The sequence below is a fragment of the Odocoileus virginianus genome, unplaced genomic scaffold (assembly GCF_023699985.2).
Source record: "Odocoileus virginianus isolate 20LAN1187 ecotype Illinois unplaced genomic scaffold, Ovbor_1.2 Unplaced_Scaffold_14, whole genome shotgun sequence".
NCBI classification, from domain to species: Eukaryota; Metazoa; Chordata; class Mammalia; order Artiodactyla; family Cervidae; genus Odocoileus; species Odocoileus virginianus.
The window spans coordinates 613,547-638,801 of record NW_027224276.1 but is presented as its reverse complement, the minus strand read 5'-3'; the positions used below and the strand labels follow the sequence as shown (position 1 = coordinate 638,801).

At 38.9% G+C, this 25,255-nt stretch overlaps 1 protein-coding gene across 14 annotated transcripts in view; it reads left to right on the top strand.

Annotated features, from left to right (window-relative positions):
• The window catches only part of HUWE1 (HECT, UBA and WWE domain containing E3 ubiquitin protein ligase 1), a 154,951-nt gene that overhangs the window by 2,889 nt on the left and 126,807 nt on the right, over positions 1-25,255 (top strand). For 13 of the 14 annotated variants that reach the window (XM_070462819.1, XM_070462818.1, XM_070462820.1 and 10 more), the window contains one exon: positions 3,696-3,832. The gene's annotated coding sequence lies outside the window, so the exon portion shown is untranslated. Of the gene's footprint in view, positions 1-3,695; positions 3,833-14,881; positions 14,906-25,255 lie in introns of those variants that run through there. The other variant, XM_070462821.1, reaches the window with a different exon arrangement.

The following is a 25,255-nucleotide window of genomic DNA, read 5'->3' as shown; positions in this document are numbered from 1 at the left end:
GGAGTGAGGAGTTGGCTCTCGGCGTTTGTGACGCTTCCCAGGTACCCGACGTTAAGCAGGTGACGATTGGCGAAAAGCCGAGGTGCCAATAAGCCGAACCTGAGGCGAAGACCACCCCTTCTCTAGTAGGTTGAGGCGTCACCATTTCCCGGGCCTCAGCCGCGTGTGGGCCCGCCTTTACCCCACCAATCGGTCAACGCCTCCGTTGTCGCCGCCGCAGTGGGCGGGTTGGGAATGATGGGGGGCAGGAGTCCTAGAGTTCGTTGGGGAGTAAGGTTGGGAGTTAGATTGGGCAGTGGTGGAGAGGGGACCATCCAACGACTACTGGTTTCCTCCCACTACCTTTTTGTGGGCCCGATTTTCCGCTCCTTCGGAAGAAGGGGGACAAATGAATCCTCTAGTTTTACTTGAGGTAGGCTCTACTTTCTCAACCCCCATGGTCTTTGAAGTAAGGTATAGGAGGTCAAGCTTTGATGCTCCCCCTAATTCCACCATCCCATTGAGTTTTTCTCTTATACATGAATATTTGAGGCTCGTATTTAGAGCCTCCGTATTTAGGAGGGAAAGTCAAAGCTTTTCCCTATCACCCCCTCCCCCGTCTGCTAAGGCAGGGCTTAGCCCAGGTCCCCTAAACTGTCCCGTCCTCCCCCTTTTTCCATCGGTCCCCTTGACACAGACGTTGACCAGAGACCCTTTCTTGTTCCCTGCATTTATTCCATCTTTGTGGATAGAGTCATAGTAGCTTTCACGTTTGTATAATCCTGATCGGAGGACAGGGCACTCATTTCTGCCAACTCTGCTGCTCAACCATTCTTAGGTGAGCAATGAATTGGGTTGGTGGTTGGATCATTGCTGTCTTCGTGATCTCTTAGTTTTAGGGGCCGTTAGACCCCCCCCTTCCCTTGTCATAACACTCACTCCCCTCAAAAAAGGGAAAAGAAAGCTTTTAAAGAGACTGTAGAGAATAACCCTCCAGTAAACCAACTTTTTGTCCTTCTTCCTCACCCGTCATCCCTTTTGCAAACTTGGGGACTACCTCTTTTCCCTGCCTTGCTCTTAAGTTCCTGTGGCCTTTTGGTCTGGACATCTCTTTGCTGCTAACCACCTCTTACATGTTTCTCATGTAATCATTAAGGATTTCTTAATCCTTCTATTTCCACACCCCACCCCATGCTGTTTTCCTGGGAGCTGAATCCCCTAGAGAGAAAGTAGCCTCTTGCTAGGCTCCATAGCATTTACCCACCTCCATGTGCTAGAAAATAGTTTTGATAGATGACAGTACTACTCCCAATTGACAGTTCTACTCCCATCCCATTCCACAGATACTGTAGACAATTCCCTGTCATTTGTTTCCTTTTTAGATTACATGTACAACATTGTTTTCTTTTCGCCCTAGTGTTGCCTGTATTGAGATAGCAACATTCCCCACTCAAGGGAAGCAGCCTGGTAACACTGTAATGCTTTGGGTTCACATCAAACTTTGTGACCTTGGGGGAATTACTTTTCAGAGTCTCAGTTTTTCATGTGTAAAATGGGGATAGTAGCTCTTAATAGTTGCTAGAATGAAACAACTTATAAAGTGCTTATATTATGATAGGTTTACAGTAAACTGTGGTTACTTTTTCTTGGTGCAAGAATATGTTGGCAGATGCATATGTGTCATATGTTAGTTTTATGACCTGGGAAAGAAGAGGCTTTTGTTTAAAGAAACAGTTAAAGAACTGTTAATTTAGTATATTTCCGGAACTGTTAATTTTTGATATATTGCTAGGCCAGTCCTATCATTTTTGTGTATTTTTCCCTCCTTGTAGGCCAAGCTTTTTATCTCCAGTGGTTTATTATGTATGAATGTGATTCCCACTTATGTTGACCTTCTAGTCTAGGAATTTTAGTGCAGAATCGCCATCCTGGAGTGACCACCAGCCATAATGTTCCTGACAAGAACCACACCCAAGTGTTCTAAGGGATGTTTCATCCCTTGCCTACTCCCTTCTTGCACTCCTTCAAAGGTAGTCTGTCCTGTCATTCACCCTATAAAAGTAATGAAATTTGGTGCTGTACTTTTCACAGTAGCAGAACTTCTGCTCGTTAGTTTTTAAGTGTTCAAATGCTTTCCCCCTACCTCCTTTCTTTGGTCCCTCAGATCAGAGTGGTGGTGGTGGTTTAATCATTAAGTCGTGTCCGACTCTTGTGACCCCGTGGACTGTAGCCTGCTAGGCTCCTGTCCATGGGATTCTCCAGGCAAGGATGCTGGAGTGGGTTGCCATTCCCTTATCAGAATAGGGATCTGTTATTTGACCTTACCTGAGCAGGATAATTCCTATCTGAGAGGGTTTAGAAAAGTTTGGGGTACCAAGCTTCTTTTCCAAAGTGAATTGCTGACAGTTCTTTAATACACTACTTCCTGTCGTGTATTTGCTGTATTATATTTTTCAACACTACATAGAAATGACTATATTCAATTTGGATGTAGTTTTCCTTACTGTTAATATTTTAATTAGGCCAGTATTAAAATGAGTGCTTTTTACTAATTACCTTGGATGGATAATGGGGTTTGAAATATGATGGTGAAAAGTTTACATAGTATTAAAATTTTACCATAGGTAACCATCTGGTAATTAACTATACACAGACAATGGTTTTGTGCTTCAGTGTGTGCTTTATTTAGTTTGAAGTGCTTTGGAAGTCATAATTTTCCCCCCTTTTCATTGGAGGACAAGAATGTGAAGAACCCATTGTTCTTCACATTGGTTCTGGGGCTTCCCTGATAGCTCAGTTGGTAAAGAATCCACCTGCAATGCAGGAGACCCCAGTTTGATTCCTGGATCAGGAAGATCCACTGGAGAAGGGATAGGCTACCCACTCCAGTATTCTTGGGTTTTCCCTTGTGGCTCAGCTGGTAAAGAACCTGCCTGCAATATGGGAGACCTGGGTTCGATCCCTGGGTTGGGAAGATCCCCTGGAGAAGGGAAAAGCTACCCACTCCAGTACTCTGGCCTGGAGAATTCCATGGGCTGTATGTATAGTTCATGGGGTTGTAAAGAGTTGGATACAACTGAGCGACTTTCACACACAATGGGTCTAGCAGTGCTCAGAAATTAAACCTCAATTTTACTTTTGTCATTCAGAACTAGATTAAATATGGGAATGATAATCTAGGTGTGACCTAAAAGGTTTAATTTATTCTAGGTTGATCTCTGAGAAGAGAGGAAGGAGTGGCAATACCAGTTAAAAACTTTGTTTAACATTCAGTGACAAAGTTCAACCTGAGTTCCAGGGTGTTTATCATTTGTCTCCCAGTATGGCCAAAAAGCATGTATGAAGGTGAAAAATAATTTATGTGTGCAATGTTTTTTCACAAAAAGTTTAAAATTGTCTTAATGTCAGTTCTCAGCAAAGATAGAAAATTGTCTGTAAAATAATCAGTATCCCCTGTGCTTTCATTTGGATTGAGAGCAGAGTTTTCAGGGGTGCTGTCTAAATGCCATATTAGAAGAATTGCTTTAACTTTGGTTTTGAGTTGTTGCTCCTCAAAGCAGTTAGGAACAAAGCAGTTCCTAAAAAATGCAACTTGATGTGTGAGAGCTGTTGCTTAAGAGGTAATAACTGTGATTGTGTTTGAACATTGATATAATGGTTAGCTCCCCCACACCCTAATAAATGTTGTGTGTCTCTCCCCCTCTTTTTTTTTGTAGGTCCTCCTGTAGTCTGACCTGAGTGGGTTAGCACTCCAGAGGAACCAGCAGACCAACTTGGTCAGGAAGGTTCAGGAAGCTGTTGGAGCAGTGTTGGGATTTCCCACCAGGATGAGTATGATTGGCTGTGATTTTAGGTTAGTTTTTGTGGATCTTTGTGGGTAGTGTTTGTGTTTTATTTCCTGGAATGGAGATGGTTGGGGTGTATGTGTTTCCATTCTGTAATTGGGCTACTTTGGTTTCTTCCATTGTCTGGATCTGATGTGGTACTACTGGCTGTTTCTTGTGTTTAAGCGGAGCTCATTACTAAATTAAAGTTTAAATGAATTCTATCTGTAAATGATTTTTTTAAATCACCCTAAGCATCATTCAAAAATAAAATTGCAGGTTATTACATCTAACCAATTCTTTTTTGAATTTTTCGAACATAGAAAAACTGGATAATCTAATGATCCCCCTCTGTACCCCATTACTGGCTTTAACAGTTACCAACTTGCAGCCATTCTTTTTCATCTATACTTCTACCCACTGTAGCCCCTTAATGCCTATACCCTAGATTACTTTGAAATAAACCCCTGCTGTTGTTTTTTTTATTTGCAAAATATTTGTATTGAAGGGCTTCACTGATAGCTCAGTTGGTAACGACCCCCACCCCCCCCACCCCCCGTTCAATTCCTAGGTTGGGAAGATCCGCTAAAGAAGGGATAGGCTACCCACTCTAGTATTCTTGGGCTTCCCTTGTGACTCAGCTGGTAAAGAACCTGCCTGCAATGTGGGAGACCTGGGTTCAATCCCTGGGTTGGGAAGATCTGCTGGAGAAGGGAAAGACTACCCACTCCAGTATTCTGGCCTAGAGACTTCCATGGGCTGTAGTTAAAACATAAAAGGCTCTTTTAAACCTAACTTCAAAAGCATTACCACAACTCAAAAAGTTACCTGATTTTCTAAAATGTCGAATATGAAGCTAGTGTTCAAATTTTAGTTTGTTTGAATCAGGATCCAAAGAAAGTCTTTTTGTCACAAAGGATGATAGATATATCTCTTAAATCTATTTTAGCCTGCATGTTCCCTCCCTTTTCTTTTTTTTCCCATTTATTTGTTGAAGAAATCATCCTGTGGAGTTTCCCACCACATTTGGTGATTACATCCTCCGTGGTATCTGACCCATTCTTAGTAGGTTAAAGACCCTGGAGGACCCCATTATAATGGAACAATGGCAGTAATCTCCTGTATCCCAGTTGGAGTTGATACTGCTGGCCTAGGCACTCTCCCAAAATAACTAGTCATGGATTCCTTTTTCTGTGACAGAGTCTGATTTAATTGATATCTGACTTCAGTTCCATGTCTTGGCCCTGCTTTCTGCTCCATGTGAAAAGTAGGCCTCCTTGTGGAAGAAGCTAATGTTTCCTAGATAATGACCTGATTGTGCCTTTAGGGTTTTTCATCATGGTTTCAATTTCCTTAGGTGGTTTAGTTATCTGTATACGATCTTATAATGCTGCTTCTTATTACTTTGATGTTAGTATCTCAGCTGCTCTGACCCATAACTTCTAAGCTATTAAGACTTAGTAATGAGTTCCTCTGGCTGTAATAGTTTTTGAAGTGGCAATACTAAACGATTTTTGAGAGCTTCCACTAACATCCTGATTTTTCAGCAATTATACACAGCTGTAGTTTTCCTGTTATTTTTTTCATTTTATTCCTTCTGGAAATGCTGTTCTCCCAGCATAGAGGCCTTTAAATTGTTCATGTCTTTCCTTGTTCAGCATTGGCCATCATAAAATCTACCAAATGTCCCTTCCATGCCAAAACCTGAGAATGGAACTTGGAATGGAATGGAAGCTAGAATGCTCCAGCCAGCCTTTGATTTAAGCACATGTCAGGGAAGAGCAAGGCCACTTGTGCTTACCTTTAAAATGAGTGCGGTTACAAGTTGAAGGGACAGAAAAGGTTTTCTGAGATAATGAGATGAAATATACTTGTGAATCACCAGTGCTGTGGTTCATGAGTTCAGGCTTTTTGGTTCTTTGTTCATTAATGGAGAAAATCAGATCCTTAGTTGTAAATTGACAAAGTATTAAAGAAGTGATTTTTGGGGAATTACAGTGAAATCCATTTGTTCAACAAAATAATTTGAGCACATTGTATATAGTGATTAAATATTTACCCTTGTTCTGAGTTTACTGTAGCTATGAAGTTTGAACAATATCCCTTAAACCTTCTAATCCTGAGTTTGTGAAACTAGGATAACTAGATTTTGTGGACAGAGCTTTGCACACCCTAGGCATTTAGACATTTGAATTGTTTCCAGAGTTACAAGTTTACAATAGAAATTCTGTTTCTTTTACTTCTTTTTGTTGTGTGTTTTCAACCATGGATTCAAAGTATTTCTGAAAAGCTAAAATTGGTTGCTTTGAAAACATTTGCCCTTCACATTACATGTAACCTCTCTTGCAGTTTGTTTAAATTGTTAAAATCTGATGTGTAGCTGTAACAATATTTGGCTACTTTACAACGATCTCACTATCCGTAAAGTTGATAGTCACAAGCAATTGGGCCTTTTGCTATATTGTTCTCTGACTCCTTTCCTCAATGACTGGTTGCCAGATGTTTCTATGTTAATGTCCGGGATAACTCAGCTCAGAAGATTCTTTGGAAGCCCTCTCATTTGATGTGTCATAGAGGTTGAGTTGCTAAAACTTGATGTACTTGTTGACCAGCTTGGTTATAGAAACACTTTTAGTTAGTGAAGGAGTGGTTCTCTCTGAGTAAAAAACAACTGTAGGTTTTCTTTGGGCTGTTAACCTGAGTATTTTCAACTTTAGTTCTCCCAAAAAGTTGGCAGTGGTAACATGGGTTGGTTCTAGAATGTGATTTTACAGAAAATTGGAATTTCTTTCAGCTTCTTATCAATGTCTCTTTAAATGGAGATTGATATTGTAGATTGATTTAGTTTGGATTGCTAACTGGACTAGGTGAATATGAAAATTGTTTTTCAGCTCTAAGATTCTGATTGTATCATCTTAGATGATGAAAGGAAGCAGGTTCTCCTTTTCATTAATCTTCAAGTAGTGACTAAAAGCGACTAGGAGTAGAGATGCAAATTATTCTGGAATGACTTTTTAGTATAATTTGGATTTTAAAGATTGGTAAGTGTGAACATAGTGCCATGAATTTATGTACAATCTGTAGCATATCACAGATTTTAAGTCCTTGTAATTAGGTACCAGAGATTATTGCTCTGGAAATACTTGGGTATATTATAGTTCGTGTCTGCTTATATTTTGGAACACATTTGGAAGATTGCTTTAATGATTACCTTATTTGCTACAATTGTTTGCTTGTTTTCTTGTCTTTATAGAGGTGTATTTCTCCTGGTCATTTTTTTTTTTCTGGCCATACCACGAGGCTTACAGGATTTTAGTTCCCTAGCCAGGGAACCTGGGCCCTTGGTAGTGAAAGCATGGAGTCATAACCACCGAACCACCAGGAAATTCCCATCTTCTGGTCTTTGCCTTTTTTTTTCAACTTCTGCTACTAATTCTTTATTACTGCATTCTGCTGATTGAGTTCTAATAGGTGGAAAGGTCTTTCAGCACAGTGATTAGGAGCCCAGACTCCTGGATTGATGTTCTGACTCCATTTCTTACTAGCTGAAGTTTAGTTGAGTTCCTGCATATAAAGTTCATAGAACAGTGGTTCAGAATCACCTGGAGGGCTTGCTAAAACACGGATTGCTGGGCCCCACCCCCGGAGTTTTTGATTCTGTAGGTCTGGGGATGGGGGGCAATATTTTGCATTTCAGACAAGTTCCCAAAAAGATGGTGGTATTGATAGTCAGTGAACAAGTGGAATAGAACAGTGCTTGGCAACAGGTGTTAACTTTTTCTTCAGAACTGCTTTCCCAGTCCCTGAGTAAAACCCTTGACTCTTTAGTGCTGATTAGTATTGCCTTCAGCCTTGAGCAGATTTGGAATCCTTCATTGCAGAGGTTCTCAAAATGTGGTCCCCAGATCAACATCACCATCTGGGAACTTGTCAGAAATGCAGACTCTCAGGCTCCAGACCAGTTTTGTTTTAAAAGTGTGTTTTGACTTAATTGAGGTGTCTTAGAATTTTATTAATAGCTTTATTGAGGTATAATTAACATACCATATAATTCATCCATTTAAAGTATGTTGTTGTTTAGTCACTAAGTCATGTCCGACTCTTTGCAACACCATGGACTGTAGCCCACCAGGCTCCCCTTCCTTAGCAACCACTAAGCTATTTTATGTTTCTAGATTTACCTATTCTAGGCACTCATACAAAATGGAATCTTAGCATATGTAAGAAGCTTTAATGTGATTAAAGTCTTTTCCCTTTATTGTGAAAAATAGAAAACAAATATGGAAAACTGCCTCAAAACAAATTTATGGTTTAGTAAATTATCTTAAAGTGCTTTTGTTACTACCACCCAAGCCAAGAAATAAAATTTTGCCTCTCACCCATAGAAACCCCTCCATGTTCCCATCCCCATCACAGCATCCTGCCTCGGTCTGGAAAATAACTGCTATTCTGACTTCATAGTAGTCATGTCTTTGCATTCTTTTATAGTTTTAATCATACAGGTGTGTGTCCCTGAACAGTGTGATTTACTTTGTCCATTTTTTAAAACTCAAGTTTGTCTTGTCAAGAAGTATCTATATCTTCTCTTTCTCCTTTTTCTTTATACTTTCTATTGAAGAACTCAGACCATTTGACCTGTAGAATTTCCCACAGACTGAAATTTGTTGACTGCATACTTAGTATAGTTCAGCATGTTCTGTCCTCTGTATTTCATGTTAACAGCCACTGCTGCCCAAAGCTTATATTCTTTGTTAATTCGTTGGGAGTTGCAAAATGGTGTTTTAACTCTCTCATTTTGTTTTCATATGTTGGCTGGGATAATTTATAGTTTATATAAGAAAGACAAATTAAATGCTCGGTTTTTAAATGTTTTTCTGACAATTTAACTAGTTCTGTCCCTTTGGACAGGCTAACTTAATAACCTATCAGTTGCTCCATCTGGGGAAAATACCTTATTTGTGGGTTTTAAATGTGAAAATGCAAGGTGTAGGTGTATTCTGTAGGTGGTTATATGGTAATTTATTTAACATACTATTTCACTTAATTCCTCTAACGGCTCAAAGATGGGCAGTCATGGTGGTGAACTCATGGTCAGTAAGCAAAGCCTATCTGGATCCTTCAGGTCTGTGGTTAGGGAGGAATGGTATTTGTTCCTTGATCATTTGGAGGCTAAATCTCTGGTCAGCGATAACTGAATTTTCCACCAGAGTAGTTTTTCACATTGCCAAGCCTTTGGAGTCACATTTGTACCCTCTGGAGGGTCTTACCTAGTTCTGTGGTGATGTGCAATACATTGATTGCCTTGATCTCCCACCCTCCAGCTACACAGCCCCCTACTGTTTTAGTTTGTTCAAGGTTCTGATGTAACCTTAGTAACTCATGAGTCTTCCTGATGGTCATCACTGTTAACCACTGTTAACATAGTTGAGTAGCACTTTTACCGTTTCGTATATTGTATAGAATACAGCATATGGCACATAGTAAGTGCTCAATAAACTAGAAACCATTGTTGATTTCTTTGTTGTTATTGTTGTTAATATTATACCTTCTTTTTCTCTCTCACATCTTACCTCTCTTCAGTTCAACAAACATTCACTGAGTGTTTCAAAGTACAAGGAGCTGGGAACATAAGATGAATGAGAGTTAATCTCTGCCCTTGAGAAACTTACAGTCCAGTTTAGGACTGTATGTGAAATCATGTTTAAAGTTTTTAGGGTTTTCCTTTGTGTTATCATTTCTTTCTTTGCTTTATCTGTGAATGTCTATTGTTTTTCAAAACCCTCCTTTACCTCTGTATCCCTTCCCAGCCTTTGAAACTGCTGATAGGTGAGAAAGCCTACAATTGTATTCTATGAATACAGGCTAATATCAAGAAAACCTTTGGGCCAAGATTAGATTTCAGAAGTGACATATGTGTTTGATACTACGATACCAGTTTATGGTCTTGAGATGAACCTACACCAGCATCTGTCCTATTGCTTTAACTCTCTTCATTTTGCCTTCTTCCTTCTTCCCTTCCCTGTACCACCCCCAAGATGTTTGCTACCTAAAGAAAGAGGCTCCTATACACAGTTAGTGATCTATCAAGTATGTAAACAGACAGCTTCATATAAACTACTTCATATAAATTAGGTTTTGAGTGGACCTAGGGTTTATCACTAAATTTTCACTCTTATCTATAAAATGGTATTCATAAAGCCTGCCTCATAGAGCACTAAAGTGAGATGATGTATTTTAAAATATTTTATATAGAGTACCCTACAAAGGTAAGGCCATTATAATTTATGTAAATACTTAATACCTATGTTACTTGGGGCAAATTACATCATCACTGAGCTAGTTTCCTCACCCTTTACATCCTTTACATTCACTCAACAAATATTTGAGAACATACTCAGTAGTGCCAGGTACTAGGAATACAGAGATGAGTAACTGGAGAATGGAGGGCAGCATGGTCTATAGGGGAAGGAGACTTATAAATCATACTCAAAGGAATCAGTATAATAACATGAGTGAACAGAATGTGCTATAACAGTTTATAGGAAGGCATCAGAAAATATCACACAGAATTTTGTTAGTGTTAAACAAGATACATGAAAAGTATATCAACTCAAAAATGCTATACAAATGAAATTAGTTAAATGTATTTCAAATGAACCAATACCCTCAACCATTATTTCATTTTCTCATAACTTGTACTTTAGATGTATTTATTTTTTTGAGCTAGATTTTATGTGCTCTTTTATAATTTATTTATTTATTTGGTTGTGCCAAGTCTTAGTTGGTGGCATGTGGGATCTAGTTTCCCTGACCAGGGATGGAACCCGGGCCCCCTGCATTGGGAGCTTGGAGTCTTAGCCACTGGACCACCAGGGAAGCCTGTTTATGAGCTCTTCCAGGATGTTATATACTCCTATAGTAGAGTACCCTGAAAGTAATACTTTCATCTAGAAGAATTTTTTCTTACCCTCTTTATCATTTTCTATTGCTAAATTAATTTAGGAAAAACTGGAAAATGTGTTCCTATTTTGGGTAAAGATTCCTATTCCCACAGTGATACTCAGTCACCTTAACATTTTGGTTAGTTTGTTCCCATCTTAATAATAGAATAACATTTTAAAAATAAATCCAGTAGAAAACTGTTGTTGTTTGCTCACTAAGTCATGTCTGACTTAGCCCATGGCCTGCAGCACATCAGACACCTCTATCCTTCATTATCTTCCTGGAGTTTGTTCAAATCCATGTCCATTGAATCTGTGATGCTATCTAACCATCTCATTCTTTGCTGCCCCCTCCTCCTGCCTTCACTCTTTCCCAGCATCAGGATCTTTTCCAATGAGTTGGCTCTTTGCATCAGGTGGCCAAAGTATTGGAGCTTCAGTTTCAGCATCAGTCCTTCCAATGAATATTCAGGGTTGATTTCCTTTAGGATTGACTGGTTTGATCTCCTTGAAGTCCAGCTGACTCTCAGGAGTCTTCTTCAGCACCACAGTTGGAAAGCATCAATTCTTTGCCACTCCCCCTTCTTTATGATCTAACTCTCAACTTCCATATATGACTACTGGAAAAACCATAGCTTAGTTACAGGCTTTTCCTAGAGTAGGAGCTAAAAGTGTCTAGTAACAAGAAAGGCTATTCAAATGAAATGTCAGAAATGCAAAGTAAAATGGTATCTTCTTTAAACCATTAGATTGGCAAAAAAAATAATTTGGTAATATCAAATCATGACAAAAACATAGGGACGAATCTGGTCTGAAATACTGCCCACAAGTGGTTCAAATTACTACAGCTATTTTGGAGATAATTTGGGCAAGTTGCATGATCATACATATACTATGTGAGGGCTTCCTTGGTGGCTCAGATGGTAAAGAATCCACCTGCAATGCAAGAGACCCGAGTTCAATCCCCGGGTCAAGAAAAGAATGACTACCCACTCTTATTATTTTTGCCTAAAGAATTCCATGGGTAGAGGAACCTGGTGGGTTATATATATATAGTTCATGGAGTCACAAAGAGTCAGACACAACTGAGCAACTAACACTTCACGTCACTTCATATACTGAGTGATGCTGTTTATATATATTTTAAACTAAAGTAAGTTCAAAAACTTTTTCCTACCCTCTCCCTCCCAAATTGATCACTTTTAACATTTATTTTTGCTTCAAGTCTTTGGGGGTGGGTGGTAATAATACTTTATTTAACCCAGCATTCTGCTTCTCCTTGCAGTTATTACCATGAATTGCTTGATGTTTTTAATACTGTGAGAGTGGTATAAATTACTGATGTAAGTGGAAACTACATGGTGTCCACCCAACAATCTGTTATTGCTTGTATAATAATTAGCATACTGCTTTAGAGTTGCAAAATGATTTACTAAGAATTCTTTGGGAATGAAACTTTAGTTATTTTTGAGTAATGTTCTTCATGATTATAGAAGTATACATGGCTTATTGTTGGAAAGTATGGATAAGTACAGAAATCTCCCCAAATCCTACCATTCAGAGAGAAATACTATTAACATGTTGTACACAGTTCATTTTTCCGAGGCTTTTCTTTATGCCTGTGTAACATGCCCATATTTTTTTTTCAAAACCAGTCTTTTAAGAAATTATTACCTTCCTTCCAACTTTTCATTATGGGTTTCAAGCATAAAAATGCTGAAAGAAGAGCACAATGAGTATTTGTGTATCACCAGCTATATCCAACAGTAGTTAAGAATTTGCCATATTTGATTCATATGTACTTAAACATGTTTTAATTTTTCTGAAGCACATAAAGTAAGAATGACACCTTTTCCTCAAGTCCTTCAGCATGCATGTCTTAAGAATAAGTACCTACAGACCACATAACTGTTATCACACCTAGGGAATTTGTTCTTTTTGTTAATGTTATCTAATATTCAGTCCATATTCCAATTTCCTCAGTTCCCAAAAATTTTTGGCAGTTTCTCCAAACAAGCATAGACATGGTATTTTAAATTTTGATTTCCACCCAATAAATTTATCTCTTTTCCCTGTCATTTTATACTACTATAATTTTTAAAAATACTTATTTATTTATGTGACTATACTGGGTCTTAGCTGTGCTATGTGGGATCTAGTGCCCTAACAAGGGATGGAACCTGGGCCCCCTGCATTAGGAGTGTGGAGTCTTAGCTGCTGGACCACCAGGGAAGTCTCTTCTGTAATGTGTTTAATGGCTACATTATATGCTTTTGTATGCACGATTTCTAATTTTATAACCAATTCCCTATGTTCAAACCTTTAAGTCCTAGTTTTTCACAATATCAGTGCTTTCTGGCACACAGTAGGCATTTGGTAAATAAGTATTGAAGGAAGGAAGGAAGCATAGGAGCATCCTAAAAAGAACTCTCTGTGACATACATGTTTATTTCTCAAGAAATTTCTAAAACTGGAATGCAAAAGTGTAACAAGACTTTTGATACTTGTTGCCATGTATTCTGCTTTATTCGCCTGGTATGTTTAGCATATAATACATGTTGCTTTACAATATTACAACACCTCAGGGTAAGCCTTGATGTGTTAGTCTAAGAGAAGAACTAAACCTGGATATATCCAGGATCTTTGCTATAGATGCCTCTCTCCCTATACCTATGTGTGTGTTAGTCATTCAGTCTTGTCCAACTCTTTGCAACCCCATGGACTGTAGCCCACCAGGCTCCTCTGTCCATGAAATTCTCCAGGCAAGAATACTGGAGTGGGTAGCCATTTCCTTCTCCAGGGGATCTTCCTAATCCAGGGATCAAACTCGGGTCTCTCACATTGCAGGCAGATTCTTTATTGTCTGAACTATCAGAGAAGCCCCCCCTTATACCTATATAACTGCTGCTATATTTTGCAGAGGCTAGTTTGACTACTTCAGCTTAGAGTGCCTTGCAGTCTGTTGACCTAATCTGGGGTTCCAGTTCCCTGCCTCTTAAATTTCGTTACCTATCTCCATGAGGGCAACCTTAAAAGGAAATATAATCTGGAGAAGTACAGATGTCACTTGAATACACCCCTATTACATAAAGCATTTTAGGTTTTTGCTTTTTAAAAGTAGAGCTATGCTGTCTGCATGGGTGAACTCAGATATCTACCTCTAGCAGAACAAATTACCAGTGGCTTTTAAAATAGTAGTCTTTTTCATGTCCAACTGAAGAGTTGGATAAGACCCTAATATTTGATATTATCCATATCAAACTCTTTATTTTATAGTCACAGATTTTGGGGAGAAGACTTGCCCAAGGTAATATGGCTGCTTACTGGTAGAGTTAGCCATTGAACCCAAGTTATCTGGTCTGATATGTTTCCACTGTGCTATATCTTTCCTTAAAACTGAATTTATCTCTGTTTCTAAATACACCAGCAGGTGTCTTCCATAGAAGTACAAAATAGTGGCCCCATTCCTATAAGAAAGTTAACCCCCAAATTGGGGGAAATTTAAGGGAGTAGAAAAGTAAATGAGGAAGTCAGAAGTCCAAAGAAAGTTCTGTTTCTTTTGCCCTTTTCCTATGGTTGTTACTTTTCAACATGAGGTCAGTTTGGAGCTTTTTCATGAATCAATTCGATTTGGTTGCATGTTTTCATGCATATTTATGCATGCTGTAAATCTATAGTGTGACTAAACTTTCTGCTTGTAAAACTTTCAAATTAAAGTGGTTTTCTACTCTCATCTTTTTCCTTCCATTTCAGCAGTTTTAAATTAGAAAATTAATTTGTTTGCTGTTTAAAAAAGATTCAAACAGAATAAACATTTCAGTTAAAAATTAGTACCCCCCACAAATGAGTCTCCTTTATATCTGTTACAATATATATATGTATATATTATTTTATACCTTTTAACATTTACATACTGGTTGTCTGTTTACGTTCTATGCATATTTTTATGTTGGAACATATGGCTGGACTCCATTTCTTTTTCATGGTTGCATTTTATCCCACAACATTATTCTGCTATAATTTCATCATTTCCTGTTGTTGAGCCTTGAAAATAGATTCATTCTGAGTTAAAGGGTGGTACTCATTTAATTTTTTTGATAGGTACTGCCAAAATGACCTCCAGAAAGGCTGTATTGAATTGCCATTTCCACTGAAGTGTTTGTGAGTGTCCTTTTCTCCACCTACATTTGCCAAAACAAGATATTATTGATTTTTTAAATTTTTACCAGTTTTCAAGTGAGAAATTGCATGTCCTTGCTTTGATTAGCTTTATTGTAGTTACCAATAAGGATAAGCAAATGGTTATAATCTCTGCAAATTGCAAGTTCCCTTTTGCTTGGTTTTCAATCAGATTATTTGTCTTAGTGAGTTCTGAGAGTTCTTTGTATGTTAGAAGTATTAACCCTTTTCCTGTTGCAGAAAATATGTTTATGGTTTAGAATTTTTATGTAGTCAAATTCTTTTCTTTATGGTTTCTAGGTTGTACCTCTTTCTTGGGAGATCGTTTCTTTGCCAGGATTAGAGGAATATTTCCCTGCATTATTTAATACTTTTTAATTTGACAATTTGACCAAGTAGGAAACTGAGTTAGTTACTCTTTGCTCTTTAGGTTTTGAGAATAATTCAGGTTGCTCATCTTTAATACTTTTAACATTTGTCTTGAACTTAAGGCATAGTGTTATAAGCACTATGTATATAACATTGTGTCATAGTGTTTTAAGGGATATTATAGTTCCATTTTACATGTGTTTGAGGCCCAGATTGTCCTAATGTCACAAAATCAGTTTGTGGCAGGGAACTTGAGTGCCTTTGTATACTGTTTGTTCATTTTCAGCAAACACCTTTCGATTATAAGTGTTTTAAAGCAGCAGATTTGTTCACATTGTATGGTTTATTTAAAGAACGTTGGAAATGACTATGCACCCGGCTGTATGTAGTGGTGCTAACTTTACTCAAACAACCAGTTTTGTCTATGTGTTGGGACATAATCTTTTTTCTAAAGGCTTTGTTTTAAAGCTTTCTTGTTAATGAACTAGTTTGATCCTCATGACAAGCCTGGGAAGTTGGAATTGTTTTCATGGTACTGAAAGCAGTTTGCTGCCATGCTGATAATTGCTATAAATAATTTGTTCTTTTAAGCATATAAAAGAATCTTTGTTCCCTCTAAATTCATTTGAAGTAACTCAAAATAGTTGAGATACACTTAAAATTGCTGATTCTTAAGTGGCATGGCTCCAACATTAGTAGACCATTTAATCTTTGGAAAACTAACTAACTTGAGAATGAGACCTGGAACTTCTTAATCTTGTCATCAAAGTTGAGTTTATGCCTGTACTTAAGGCTAACAATATGGAGATTAATAAATAATTTATGTTCTTCATATACAGATAACATGTACAAAGGCTAAGGAAAAAACACCTTTTTTTTGGCTCTTGATCCTCTGTGTGTGTGATATCCAGCATAAGATCGCTGTCCTTAGATTAATCTGGAGCTAAAAGAAAAAGAAGATACAATAATACAGTGTACTCTTTGCCAAGCACTATCCTATAAGATAGACTGTGTTGTTTATTTTACAGAGGTTACTGACTTAAAGAGTTAGTGACTTGTCTGAGATTATATAGCTAGTAAATGGAATTTAAACCCAGCCTGATTCCCAGGCCTTTCCATTCTGTGTTATCCTCTATTTCATTTTTACTTTCTTCCAGTAAAAAAATCATAATTGTATTGTTGTTGTCAAGTCGCTCAGTCATGTCCAACCCTTTGCGACCCTGCAAAAGGTTGCAGCATGCCGGACTGCAGCACGCCAGGCTTCCCTGTCCTTCACAATCTCCTGGAGTTTGCTCAAACTCAAGTCCATTGAGTTGTTGACGCCACCCGACTATCATCCTCTGTCTCCCCCTTCTCCCGCCCTCAGTGTTTCCCGGCATCAGGGTCTTTTCCAATGAGTCGGCTCATTGCATCAAGTAGCCAAAGTGTTGGAGCTTTGGCTTCAGCATCAGTCTTTCCAAAGAATATTCAGGACTGATTTCCTTTAAGATTGACTGGTTTGATCTCCTTGCAGTTCAAGGGACTCTCAAGAGCCTTCTCCAACACCACAGTTCAAAAGCATCAATTCTTTGGTGCTCAGCTTTCTTTATGGTCCAACTCACATCATACATGACTACTGGAAAAACCATAGCTTTGATTAGACGGACCTTTGTCGGCAAAGTAATGTTTTTGCTTTTTAATATGCTGTCTAGGTTTGTCATAGTATTTTTTTTTCAGGGAGTAAGCATCTTTTAATTTCATGACTGTAGTCACCATCTGCAGTGATTTTAGAGCCCAAGAAAATAAAGTCTGTCACTGTTTCCATTGTTTCCCCATCTATTTGCCATAAAGTGATGGGACTGGATGCCATGATCTTCATTTTTTGAATGTTGAGTTTTAAGCCAGCTTTTTCACTCTCCTCTTTCACCTTCTTCAAGAGGCTCTTCAGTTCCTCTTCACTTTTCTGCCATAAGGATGATGTCATCTGCATATCTGAGGTTATTGATATTTCTTCTGGCAGTCTTGATTCCAAGCTTCTGTTTCATTCAGCCTGGAATTTCGCATGATGCACTCTGCATATAAGTTAAAGAAACAGGGTGACAATATACAGCCTTGATGCACTCCTTTCCTGATTTAGAACCAGTCCATTGTTCAATGTCTGGTTCTAACTGTTGCTTCTTGACCTGCATACAGATTTCTCAGGAGGCAGGTAAGGTGGTCTGGTATTCCTGTCTCTTTAAGAATTTTCCAGTTTGTTGTGATCCACACAGTCAAAGGTTTGGCATAGTCAATAAAGCAGAAGAAAAAAAAAAGTCGCTCAGTCGTGTCTGACTCTGCGACCCCATGGACTGTAGCCTACCAGGCTCCTCAGTCCATAGAATTTTCCAGGCAAGAATACTAGAGTGGTTTGCCATTTCCTTCTCCATAAAGCAGAAGTAGATGTTTTTCTGGAATTCTCTTGCTTTTTCAATGATCTAACGGATGTTGGCAATTTGACCTCTGGTTCCTCTGCCTTTTCTAAATCCAGCTTGAACATCTGGAAGTTCTTGGTTCACGTACTGTTGAATCCTGGCTTGGAGAATTTTGAGCATTACTTTGCTAGTGCAATTGTGCGGTAGTTTGAGCATTCTTTGGCATTGCCGTTCTTTGTGATTGGAATGAAAACTGACCTTTTCTAGTCTTACGGCCCACTTGACCTCGAATTCCAGCATGTCTGGCTCTAGGTGAGTGATCACACAGCATACAGCAACAGATAGATACATTACTAAGTTCTCTCCCCCTTATATAAACATCTTTTTTTCAGAATATTTTAAAGCCTTAACACCTAGCTTTTATTTTTATTAAGCAAAAGAAATATGCTTAATCTTGCTCTGGTGGGCAGGAGCATACTCAGTAAAACTTTAATCCAGTTGTCTGCTGATGGGTGGGACTGTGCTCTCTCCCTGTTAGTTGTTTGGCCTGAGATGACACAGTCTTGCAAAGTCTATAGGCTCAATGTTAGAGCTACTGCCGACCTCCAAAAAAGACTGAAGCCAACCCAGGATTCCCAGGACTGCTACTGCCAGGGGCCCTGTCCCTGTGGAAGGACACTTCCAGTCCACGCCTCCAGGGGACTGTCAAACACTCATAGGCAGGTCTGGATCAGTCTCTTGAGATGTCACTGTAGTCAGCAAAAACAAGACCTGGAACTAACTATGGCTCAGATGATGAGCTCCTTATTGCTTAAGGAGCAAAATTCAGGCTTAAATTGAAGAAAGTAGGGTAAATCACTATACCATTCAGGTATGACCTAAATCAAACCCCTTATGGTTATGACAAATAGATTTCAACAGATTAGATCTGGTAGACAGAATGTGTGAAAAACTGTAGATTGAGGTTCATAACATTGTATAGGAGGCGGTCACCAAAACCATCCCCAAGAAAAAGAAATGCAACAAGGCAAAGTGGTTGTCTGAGGAGGCCTTACAAATAGCTGAGGAAAGAAGTGAAAAGCAAAGGAGAAAGGGAAAGATATACCCAACTGAATGCAGAGTTTCAGAGAATAGCAAGGAGAGATAAGAAGGCCTTCTTAAATGAACAATGCAAAGAAATAGAAGAAAACAATAGAATGGGAAAGACTAGAGATCTCTTCAAGAAAATTGGAGATATCAAGGGAACATTTCATGCAAAGATGGGTACAGCAAAGGACAGAAACGGTAAGGACCTGACAGAAACTGAAGAGACTAAGAAGAGGTAGCAAGAATACACAGAAGAACTATACAAAAAAGGTCTTAATGACCTGGATAACCACAATGGTGTGATCACTCACTTAGAGCCAGACATCCTGGAGTGTGAAGTCAAGTGGGCCTTAGGAAGCATTACTATGAACAAAGCTAGTGGAGGTGATGGAATTCCAGCTGAGCTATTTAAAATCCTAAATAAAAGATGATGCTGTTAAAGTGCTGCACACAATATGCCACCAAACTGGGAAAATTCAGCAGTGGCTACAGGACTGGAAAAGGTCAGTTTTCATTCCAATCCCAAAGAAAGGTAATGCCAAAGAATGTTCAAACTACTGTACAATTACACTCATTTCACATGCTAGCAATTACACTCATGTCACATGCTAGCAAAGTAATGCTCAAAATCCTTCAAGCTAGGCTTCAGCAGTACGTGAACTGAGAACTTCCAGATGTACAAGCTGGATTTAGAAAAGGCAGAGGAACCAGAGGTCAAATTGTCATCCGTTGGGTCATAGCAAAAGCAAGGAAATCCCAGAAAAATAGCTGTTTCATTGACTATGCTAAAGCCTTTGACTATGTGGATCACAACAAACTGTGGAAAATTCTTAAAAGAGATGGAAATACCAGACCACCTTACCTGCCTCCTGAGAAACCTGTATTCAGGTCAAGAAGCAACAGTTAGAACCAGACATGGAACAACAGACTAGTTCAGAATTGGGAAAGGAGTACATCAAGGCTGTATATTGTCACCCTGCTTATTTAACTTCTATGCAGAGTACATCATGCAAAATGCCAGGCTGGATGAATCACAAGCTGGAATCAAGATTACTGGGAGAAATATCAACCTTAAACATGCAGCTGATACTCTCATGGCAGAATGAAGAGGAACTATAAGAGCCTCTTGATAAAGGTGAAAGAGAAGAGTGAAAAAGCTGGCTTAAAACTCAACATTTAAAAAATGAAGATCATGGCATCTCGTCTTATCACTTCATGGCAAATAGATGGGGGGAAAAGTGGAAACAGTGACAGATTTTATTTTCTTGGGCTCCAAAATCACTGTGAACCTTGACTGCAGCCACAAAATTAAAACACTTGCTCCTGGAAGAATAACTATGACAAACCTAGACAGTGTATTAAAAAGCAGAGACACCACTTTGCTGACAAAGATCTGTCTAGTCAAAGCTATGGTTTTTCCAGTAGTCACGTACAATGTGAGAATTGGACCATAAAGAAGGCTGAGCACTGAAGAAGTGATGCTTCTGAATTGTGGTGCTGGAGAAGACTCTTGAGAGCCCTTTGGACAGCAAGGAGATCAAACCAGTCAGTCAGTCCTAAAGAAATCAACCCTGAATTTTCATTGGAAGGACTGATGCTGAAGCCAAAGCTACAATACTTTGGCCACCTGATGTGAAGAGCCGACTCATTGGAAAAGACCCTGATGCTGGGAAAGATTGAAGGCAAAAGGAGAAGGGGCAGCAGAGGATGAGATGGTTAGATAGCATCACTGACTCAATGGACATGAGTTTGAGCAAACTCCAGGAGATGGTGAAGGACAGGGGAAGCCTGGTGTGCTGCAGTTCATGGGGTCAGAAAGAGTTGGACAGGACTTAGCAACTGAACAACAATGCTTAATCTAACCTTTTGATAAAAGTACTGTGTCTTGTCTACTTTTCTTCAGGATACAGAACTAGAGGATTTTATCCAGGAATACAGAATTCCCCCATACATAGAGGAGATTTAATTTTAGAGATGCTGCATATTTCTTTATAATAAACCTACAGACATGAGAGAATTGGAGCTGAATAATGCAGAAGAGTTGGAATTCTGTTTCTTTGATTTCCTGTACTGTGTTTATTGTATTTGACAGTGGCCTGTCATGTGGCTTTAGGGGAAATAACCATATGCCTGTGTTTCATAAATGAAAGTGAAAATATTGTAGTGGCTAAGCAGACAGTGTCTTGGAGATATTTCTGGAGGGTGTTAGTTCCTAAGTTTTTCAGGTCACATCTCTTTAGGAAGCCAATGAAAGCTGTCAACTATCTTCTCAGAAAAATACCCATATACGTGAAATTTTTTCATAAAATTTTTGTGATGATCCCTCAGTATAGGGCATGAAGAAATCTAAAAGTTTCTCCAACATGTCATTAAGAGGATGTCCAAATTACTGCTGTTTGTGCTTATATTTCCTAGTATATATAGTTTTTTTCTAGACCAAAGCAGTATTCCAAAAGGTGAAAGTTGGGATAGTTGTTTCACTTTTGCTAAAAGGTATACTCCACTTTATGCAACTTTAATCTCTAAAAATCCAAATTTTTTAAAAATCAGGAGAGTTATGGTTGGTGTTATGTTGATCTTGTAATTGATTATGTTTCCAGTTTTGCTTTGACCACTGGGAAGCTGTAATTTAACTGTGTGTTCTGTGTACAGATTTCTGTTGCTTTTATATTACCATTGCTTCAGATCTTTTTTTCTCTGATTTATAGTTGGCCATCTCATAGCACCTGTCACAATGCCCTGCATATAGTATATTCGTAACTATTTGCTGGATGAAAGATGCAGGTTGATTGAGTAGTATAAATTGGTTTTCTTAGTTGCAAATGTCACAAAAAGAGTTTAAAGTGATTTGAATTTTTTAGCTTCATTTAGCATTTACTGAGTAGTCATTCATTCATTTATTAATCTACTAAGTGACAGGTCCTATGCTGGCAACAGGAATGCAAAAATGAATACACAAAGTCCCACTGATGGAAAACTCACTCTAGTGGGGAAGTCTGTTCCATAATTTGCTGTTGATTAGTTAAGTCGTGTCCGACTCTTTTGTGACTCCATGGACAGTAGGGATTCTCTATCTATGGGATTTCCCAGGCATGAATACTGGAGTGGGTTGCCATTTCTTTATCCAGGAGATCTTCTGACCTAGGGATTGAACACAGCCACCAGGGAAGCCCAACTCTAGTGGGGAAACTGGCATGTAAATAGAGGTGTGTTGATTGAGGGTATGTGCAGGATACAATGGGGACACAAAGGTGAGTAATTAGTTTTATTCTGGGGAAGGGGATATCTGAAAAGGCTTGACAAAGGAGGTGACATTTAAGCTAAGCTCTAGGAGTATATGCAGGGAGCAGCCATTTTAGCAGAGAGAACAATTTGAGTCAAGGTATCAAGTCTTGAATAGTGGCCAGACTGTAAAAACTTGACATGGTTAAAGCATGTGGGGAGCCAAGAGGAATATATGATGTCATGGCCCTGCTAAGAGAGGTAAGCAGGAACTGGGTCCTAGAGGTCTTGGCTACTGGTCTGGTAAGGAGTTTACACTTAATGATGTAGGTAGATTTTGAGTTTTAAGAAGATTGCTCTGGGAGCAGTGTGGAGGATGGAATGGGAGGATCTATCAGGATAAAGTCTTAATTTAAAATATTTCTAATTTATGAGATTTTCAAACATATACAAAAGTTTGAAAATAGTATTAAATCCACATGTACCTGTTACCCAGCTTCAACAGTTGTCAACACATGACTGTACTTATTTGTATCCCACTCCCTCATTATTTTAAAAGCAAATTCCTAAGTGAATTACAGATTGGCAAACCATAATTATTTTTTTTTCCATTTATTTTTATTAGTTGGAGGCTAATTACTTTACATCATTACAGTAGTTTTTGTTATACATTGAAATGAATTAGCCATGGATTTACATGTATTCCCCATCCCAGTCCCCCCTCCCACCTCCCTTTCCACCCGATCCCTCTGGGTCTTCCCAGTGCACCAGGCCCGAGCACTTGTCTCATGTACCCAACCTGGGCTGGTTATCTGTTTCACCCAAGATAATATACATGTTTCGATGCTGTTCTCTTGAAACATCCCACCCTCGCCTTCTCCCAGAGTCCACAAGTCTGTTCTATACATCTGAGTCTCTTTTTCTGTTTTGCATATAGGGTTCTCCTTACCATCTTTCTAAAGTCCATATATATGTGTTAGTATACTGTAATGGTCTTTATCTTTCTGGCTTACTTCGCTCTGTATAATGGGCTCCAGTTTCATCCATCTCATTAGAACTGATTCAAATGAATTCTTTTTAATGGCTGAGTAATATTCCATGGTGTATATGTACCACAGCTTCCTCATCCATTCGTCTGCTGATGGGCATCTGGGTTGCTTCCATGTCCTGGCTATTATAAACAGTGCTGCGATGAACATTGGGGTGCACGTGTCTCTTTCAGATCTGGTTTCCTTGGTGTGTAAGGCAAACCATAATTAATAATATATAACAAAATTAATAAAGGGCTCTCAAATCTGGCTATGTGGTCAGATTGCGTACACAGCTTGAAAAACAAAGTTCCTACATTATATCGGTTGAGTCAGATTATTTGTATAGGCAGACATCTTTAGTTTTACTAAATAAGTGTCAGTAGAAATTGTGCAGCTAGGGTTGAGAACTACAGATTTTATTTTTAAGATATTTTTTAATTAGCTTTGACTTCTGATGGATGTGTTTTCCTGAACTCACTGAATGCTGCCTGTGGTTCTTCTGGGTGAAGTTCATCTATTAGATAGTGGCAGGCTTTTGGGTGTTTTAAGTTGTTAACAATTCAATAGAGAGTATTAGTTTAAAGGCTGTCTTAATTTTCTGTTAAAGGTAGGCCAGATGAAAAAGTACTTCCATCTTTGAAACTGAATGTGATGAGATAGGGGATAATCAGTCATTGTTACAATTGATCTTTTGTACACAAGTAAGGAAGGGAATGGGAGACTGAGTCTTTTCTTTTCCTCCTTAATAAGCATAACTTTTATTCAGGCAGTGCTGTTTTGTTCTTTTTTTCCCTCTAGGAATGCTAGGAAGGGAGGGCTCCTTGGCATGCTGCCATTTCCTCTCTACTGGCAAAACTGATTTACAACTTTGGCAGGCCTTATTTTGTTGCCTAAATTCTTTTGATGCCAGTTTATCTTTTCCTGAGTAATTAGGAGTAATGACCAGAAGGATAACTCCTGGATCTGTAGCTTCCCAGGACTGTTAAGGTAGAGGATGTTTAGGGGATGCCTTCTCAGACATTATTCTCACCTCCAACGTCAGTGTTGGAGGTATCAGATTCCTCCTCCTTGGTATCCCTGTCCTTATCTTGAGTATCAGTTCAGTTGCTCAGTCGTGTTCAACTTCTTTGCAACCCCATGGACTGCAGCACGCCAGGCTTCCCTCTCCATCACCAATTCTCAGAGCTTGCTCAAACTCATGTCCATCAAGTCAGTGATGCCACCCAACTGTCCCATCCCTTGTCATCCCCTTCTCGTGCCTTCAGTCTTTCCCAGCATCAGAATCTTTATTCTAATGAGTCAGCCCTTCACATCAGGTGATCAAAGTATTGGAGCTTCAGCTTCAACATCAGTCCTTCCAATTTAAATATTCAGGATTGATTTCCTTTAGGATTGACTGGTTTGATCTCCTTGCAGTCCAAGGGACTCTCAAGAGTCTTCTCCAACACCACAGTTCAAAAGCATCAATTCTTTGGCGCTCAGCTTTTTTTATGGTCCAACTCTCATATCCATACATGACTACTGGAAAAACCATAGCTTTGACTAGACGGACCTTTGTCGGCAGAGTAATGTCTCTGCTTTTTTAATATGCTGTCTAGGTTGGTCATAGCTTTTCTTCTAAGGAGCAAGTGTCTTTTAATTTCTTGGCTGCAGTCACCATTTGCAGTGATTTTGGAGCCCCCCAAAATGTAAGTCTGTTACTGTTTCCATTGTTTCCCCATCTATTTGCCATGAAGTGATGGGACCGGATGCCATGATTTTCATTTTTTGAATGTTGAGTTTTAAGCCAGCTTTTTCACTCTCCTCTTTCACCTTCATCAAGAGGCTCTTCAGTTCCTCTTCACTTTCTGCCATAAGGGTGGTGTCATCTGCATATCTGAGGTTATTGATATTTCTCCTGGTAATCTTGATTCCAGCTTGTGCTTTATCCAGTGCCGCATTTTGCATGATGTACTCTGCATATAAGTTAAATAAACAAAGTGACAATATACAGTCTTGATGTACTCCTTTCCCAATTTGGAACCAGTCCATTGTTCCATGTCTGGTTCTAACTGTTGCTTCTTAACCTGCATACAGGTTTCTCAGGAGGTAGGTAAAGTGATCTGGTATTCCCATGTTTTTAAGAATTTTTCAGTTTGCTGTGATCCACACAGTCAAAGGCTTTAACATAGTCAGTGAAGCAGAAATAGATATTTTTCTGTAGAAAAGCACCAAGAGCAAGCATGAAAGCATAT